This window comes from Salminus brasiliensis, chromosome 25 (genome assembly GCF_030463535.1).
Source record: "Salminus brasiliensis chromosome 25, fSalBra1.hap2, whole genome shotgun sequence".
Classification (NCBI taxonomy): Eukaryota; Metazoa; Chordata; class Actinopteri; order Characiformes; family Bryconidae; genus Salminus; species Salminus brasiliensis.
Genome location: NC_132902.1, coordinates 22,730,243 through 22,737,290, shown reverse-complemented (window position 1 = coordinate 22,737,290; position 7,048 = coordinate 22,730,243).

Genomic DNA, 7,048 nt, shown 5'->3' with positions numbered 1-7,048 from the left:
GAACCCTGTACGTAGGACTGAACTTCAGTTCTTCACCCTCATAACTGCATTACTGCATTAGCATTACTCAATTATCAGTTTCATAGGCCCTAGAATGGAACCTTGTGGGACTCAATACATCGATAAAATACGTGCAAAACTAGGGTTCAAAGGTAAATGAGGAACCATTTTACCGTTCAAATGGTTCTTTATGTTGTCATGCTTCTATAAAGAGACAACGCCTTTACCAAAGAACCCCTGAAGAACCCATTTTGGAAAAGTATTTCTTAATTGGGTGCATCAAACCAAGCTCACGTCTCTACATATTTGCTAAATGCTCATCTATACTTTTCATTAGTCAACCATCTTAATATTAGAGCGGTTTCACTAATGGCAATAAATTTCAGGGCTTTAGCAAGCAGATATGTCATGGATTTACTTCTCAGTAGTCAGACGGCCCTTTTACAACCGTGACAATCATTTTTCAAAGCGCGCCGCACTGAAAGAGATACCACAACATGTTGTCCAACAGAGCAGATGGGTGATATTTGAGAATCTGAGCCACGTTCTGTTGGTGTGGATCATTCTTCATGCTTTTTTTCATCTGATTCCAGATTTCCTTCATCTCACGACACCACATGGTGATTAACTCTCCCCAAATGAGGGTTCCTGCTTCGCCTTGTAGAGCAGCCTGGGTGAAAACGGGCCTCTTTTGATCTGTAGAGAGTAATGTCAGATAATTACAGCCTTTTGATTTGCCAGAATGTTTGAAAATTAGTCAATATTGATCTTAAGATGCATAGAAACGCAGAGAGACGCGAACTTAGATGTCGTAAGTTGTTTACTGCTATGGCATAGATGCAATTACTATGCAGTGGTGTCCTGTGTGGTAGGATTTTGAAGGTATTTTGAGCCAAGAGTATCGTAGGAATGCCTTTTTTTTACATTGTAAACTTGTTCCTTGTGAAAAATGTTCCCTGTGAAACCGTTGCTTTGCTAAAAAAACACCAGCAGAGCCCCTTTTAAGGGTGAGGTTTTAATCATCAACTGTAGTTTCCACAAGAGGCCCAAAGAGGCAGGTATACAGTTTGACACTCTTACATGCGCTGCTGTCCAATTAAAAACATGTATCTACATTTTGGTACAACCCTGTAGCTGTTCTGTACACAGTGTCAATACAGACCAATAGAAATGCTCAAAATGACTTATAAATAAGCTCTAACATTACATTAACTTCCATTCAGTGTTAAGACCATTTTTGCCTCCTAATGTGAAGCCACCATTTTAGAGATACATGTTTTTTATTGGACAGCGACAATAGGCAAAGTACTCCCACTTGTTTACCCACAGGTTCTGTTTATCACTTTGTTGGCACTTTTGCGTAAGCATGTTCTTCTTCAATATTGTGCTAAGAGAACTGTTTTTCATTTAGAACTGCACCGCTCTGACCTCTAACGCAGGACATTTCAGAAATGTGATTGCACGGACACAAATGGACAATTTGCCGGGCATAGCATAAGGGCATGATGTAGAGAACAGCTTAATTACTCACACAGGGCAAGTGCGTTGAAAGCCATGGCATTGGCGTTGACATGATAAAACCGCTGATCTTTGGCCATGTAAATGCATTATTGATGCGTTTTACAACAACCCGTTAATGGCAATGGGGTGTCAAAGGTGGTCATGAGTGGCCTAAACACAGTGCTTGTAATTACAGCTCAGTCTAATATTGAAAAATACACAGTGTTCTTTGGATTCTGTCTGTTTACAAACCAGTCATTTAGTGATTTCTCTCCCATGTACCCTCATATCTTCATAGAAAGAGCGTCTAAAAGGGTTCTCCTTGACCAGGTCTTTTGTTTTCTTCCTTCCCGTCCGTAAAGCGCAGCTTTCCCTTCCATTGGGTGTCACTGTTGTCCCATCTTAGGTTCTGACTCACTCTTGCCAAGTCTTCTGATCCATGTGTTGCTATGACAAAGACCTTTCCGGAGCCATCCAGAAAACACATCAGCCAGGTCCGCATGAAAATTACGCAGGCTTTCTCCAGACATCGGCTGTTCCCTGGGCTGACTTTTTGCCTTACCCGCACAGCTTCGACCCTTGTGAAATGCAAATATGACGAGCCGCGCTCCTTGGACATGGACATGGACATAGTCTCGAAAAAAGCTCTGGTTGGCCGCAGAAGAGCTGTGTGATAGACTTTGATGATGCTCACATCAATAGAGCCCTTTTTGACATGCTGCCAAAATATGTAGAAAGCTTCAGTGCTATACAGCCTTTCCGAGGCTAATCTATGTGTAATTCTGATGGCTGTCTTTGATCTCAGGCTCCAGTCCATTAGGAGGGTGAAGAGAGAGGTTAATCTATTCATTATTATGGGTCAGGTCCCCACCTTCCCCCAGATTCTCAATCTCTCCTCCAACCCCCAAACATTATTAGTAGAACTATTCATGCAGAGGGCTCCTAATGATCAATCCACCACATGAATAAATATCTCATAAAAAGACGTTCCTCTAGATGTGAACGCACTTAAAAAAAATACCCTTAAAAATAAAGTGGTTCTTTGGACTAGTGCCATTCAAGAACCTCCTTGTTTGTTCCCTATAGCAGTGGTTCCCAAACAGGTTCTCAGGGACACCTAAGAGGTCAGTACATCAGACAGTTCAAATACAGACCTGTTAGGAGCCTGGTTTAAGAACCACTGCCCCAAACAACCTTTCAGTGGATGGTTCTTAAAAAAATGAGTCTTAACATCACTGATCAGCCTTAACATTAAAACCACTGACCGGTGAAGTGAATAACACTGGTCATCTTTCAGTTATCTCAATGGTTTCTGTCGACATTTGGGATGTATTAGGCTTCAAGTGAACAGTCAGTTCCCATGTTGATAGACAAGTATAAGGATCTGAGATACTTTGAGAAGAGCCAGATAATGACGGCTAGACGACAGGGTTAGAGCGTCTCCAAAGCATCAGGCAGGTCTTGAGGGGTGTTCCTGGTAGGCAGTGGTCAGTACCTACCAAAAGTGCTCCCAGGAAGGACAACCGATGAGCCAGCAATAGGGTCATGGGCTCCCAAGGCTCACCGATGCTATCAATGGGAGCCCCACCGCACAAATTACAGTACAAAGTCGGGATCTGCTGCTGCTACTAATGTGTGAAATACCACAGGACAGCTTTAGAGATCTTGTGAGGACCTACACAATACTAGGCCCTGCTCATGTCTAAATATCTGCTTACATTTCTGTAGATCTCCAACAATTCAAGGTCCTGCTCTTGGACCTAAATGTACTGGTGCTGAGGCTGATCTCTTTCTGCCCTACACTCCTACCTATTTACTGAAGTCTTTTGGTCCCTTCTTTTAAATTGTCCACTCTTGGAGACAGATTCTTCAGTGTCAGGGTCCTCAAGCTATGGAATAATTGTCCTCCATATGTTTGACGTTCCTTAGCTTCTCAGATCTCTCCCTGTCTGAGATTATGCAGGGTTTGATAGTAACAGCTTTATGTCATCAGAACACACAGGCTGCACAAACAGGATCACAACTCTTACCATGTTTCAAATGGAGTGATCGACTGTGTGTTTGTAAGGCGCTGTTGTTGATGTTCTTCATGACTCACTAATGGAAATTTCTAAAGAACTTCACTTTTAAAAGTGAAAAGAAAAAAAATGACCAATTTAAATGAGGTCTTCCAGCAGTAAATGTCCTCTCAGCCTCAAAAACTCAACATTTTGGCGACATTTGAAGATAAGAAAATGACCATTTAATAAGTATGAGCTATATTCCAAAGCCTAGGCTGCATTTCTCAGCCACAGCGTCATAGAAGGTTGTTCCAGAGTGAAGGACCCTTCATATACAGCCGAGAAATGCAGCCTTCGCTTGGAGCAATTTGGAGCACACAACTGATGTACCCTTCCCCACACGGTTACCCACAGTTGTCTGCATATATACAACATATTTAATATATATTTGTAAAAATACAAATATTATTTTACAAAAACAAACGAAGGGGGAATGAAGCCCCCAGAGCAGAGTTTGTTTAAAATGTTAGTTTTTATCATTATAATCATTTCCGTAAAGAAATGAATACTAAAGTAATACTTTCAGCGAAGTGAAAGAAACCGTAAAGACTTCTAAGACCACAAGACAGAGCTGCTGTACATCCTGGGAACTGCTGGACTTCACAACGATCTTGTCATCTCTATCTACAGAAGCACAAAGCTTTGGTGTAGTCATGGATGACCAGTTATCATGTTGCAAATCTGGCTCGGTCATCCAGATTTCTCCTTTTCAACATCCAGAGAATTCGACCTTTCCTCTCTAGAGAGGCTGTCCAGGTGCTCGCTCAGTCTCTTGTCAGTTCAAGACCTGATTACTGTAACTCTCTTCTGGCTGGTCTCCCTTTGCGCACCATCAGGCCCCCGCAATTCATCCAGAATGCAGCGGCATGGGTCGTCTTCAATGCTTTTAAGTTTAGCCATGTAACTCCTCTGCTGCGTTCTCTCGTCCCTGGCTTCTTGTAGCTGCTGCCTGCATCAGATTCAAACACCTGACGCTGGTCTACAAAGCCAAGACTGGACCAGCCAGCCCCTCCTTACTTGATGGTGATGGTCAAAAGCCGATCTGCACCGAGAGCCCTTCCTGCTTTGAGAATGGTTTGGCTTGACACACCATGCTTTGAAAGCCACGTAAGACGAGCGTCCAGGCTTTTTTCTGTGGTGGAAAACTTCCCCTGGGTGTCCGAACAGTAGAGTCCAACGCTCGCTGTCTTCAAACACAGACTGAAGACCTTCCTCTTCCGAGAGTACTTGGCTTATGATCTCCATACTGACTTTTATGCTTAGTAGTATGAAAGCTTAGAGGTATATAAACAGTGAAGCACTTTTGTAAGTGGCTCTGGATAAGAGCGTCTGCTAAATGCCTTCTATTTAAAGATGGAACTGTAAATAAGTTGGACTTTACCATGGTAAAACAGCCAAGTTTTCCTGAATCAGTAACTGAATGAGTGACACACGCACCTTTTACACCTCCTTTTCCCAATGAACTTTATCTTGAGTAAAGTGAAACGCTAAAGCACATTCCCATCCATTAACAGACCTAAGTGTTTACATTGCCCCTAAATATTCTTTAAAATGGGTCATTAATGAATTCCACTCTTTACCCGACAGGATGACACAGACATGCGGAAATGTCACTTCTCAAAAATGCCCAAGCGTAACTAAAGGGTTTAATTATGTTGGCTCTTTGCACTGTATTTGTTTATTCCATTAGTTCTACACTCCTCCATTGACCATGCATATCCTTGGGGGTAGACCGAAAAAGCTTCACGATACTCTGCCCCTACCACACAACGAACACGCTACGAGCTGAAGTTCTGTTTTCTGTGTTCCCCCCCACTTTTCCATATAATTCTGCCTGTTCTAATTCAGAGAGCCGGGCATATTGGCAGGGACATTTCAGAATAAATTGAGTGTGAAGATTGAAAGGAATTAATGTGTACTTGACTGTGAGCAGAATGCTCTCTGCCGTAGAGAGAAAGGCTCTGTGACAAGGACGGGGTTTGTACGGTGATTTGTACATTAAAGGTTGACTTAGCAAAGTCAATAATTGCTCCCCACTCTGGGGACTCCTCTGTCTCCAAGCAATCAACCCTCTTTGTTCGATAAAGACCAGAAGACAATTTCCAATACAAATAGCGTCCCACAGGCCCTTTCTTGACCACCATCAAATTTCATAGACTGTGTTGAATTAGCTAGAGTGATGTACCGTTTTTGTATCAAGGAGTCTCAGCTATGACTTAGTTGGCTTTCTATCGACCAGATAACAGGCCAGAGGGGGCAGGAGCAGGTTGTAGGCGTTTGTCTGTGTAATGGGTTTAGAAACCTGGGGAAGAAATGTCTTGGAAAGTTCTGTAGAGAAGGATACCAGTTGATTCCTACATAGCTTCTATACAATTGCTTAAGAGAACCCCTGACCTTGTAGCTCAGCCTTGCTGGTGTACAGTTAGAGACTGTAGCCCATCTGTTGATGCAATAAAGCTTGTGTTGGCCGTTCTACCACTACCGTTTCCAACTTTTATACACAACACTTTCCTCCTCATTTGTAAAGCTCCCCAGATAAATAATTTAGTCCAGAAGAGGGGGTACAGTGCAGTGAAGGTCTTGTTGGATGTGTGGAAAATGGGTCGCAAAGCAGATGTTAATGATTGGCTAAAAGTGGTGATTGCCTTTGGGTGTGGCCAAAGATCATAGCGTGAAGGAAGTAGCTGAATCTGCAGGTATATGAAATGAGTACGGTCATACAGGTCACTTTTGTAACTCGCTCTGGATAAGAGCGTCTGCTAAATGCCTTCTATTTAAAGCTGGAACTGTAAATAAGCTGGACTTTATCATGGCAAAACCACCAATTTTTCCTGAATCAGCACACCCAACCTGCTGTCTCAGTAACACATGCCCCTTTTACGCCTCTTTTTCCCAATGAACTTTGCCTTGAGAAAAGAGAAGGGCTAAAGCATTTGCATTGCCCCTAAATATTCTTTAAAATGGGTCATTAATGAATTCCCCTCTTTACCTGACTGGATGACACAGGCATGCGGAAATGTCACTTCTCAAAAATGCCCAAGCGTAACTAAAAGGTTTAACTGGAAGGTATGGAAGCATACGGTCATACGGGTCTACCAGCAGTGGCAAAAATCCCAGTCTACAGAAGGTTCTCCTCAGTCTTGAGCAGAAGTGAGCAAAGGCCTCTTGCGTGCCACTCTGCTCCATATGTTCATGGTCCGTAGTTCCCTGTTGAGTGTTCTTTCAAAAAAAGGGTGGACCTGAGCTCACTTCTAGAAGCAGTTCTTGCCTGGAAGCGAAGCGATTTTCATTCACAAGCCGAACAAACACGTTGTCGGTCCCTGTCCGTCAGTTTCGTCTTTCAGTCACAATACTGACGAGACTTTCCAGTGGACTGGGATTTTTGCCACTGCTAGTAGACCCATATAATGTGGGGAGGAAGTGCCATCAACCCAATCCTAAGAGAACTAGATCAATTGTGCTCTCTTAGACTCTGACTCCCGATGGCA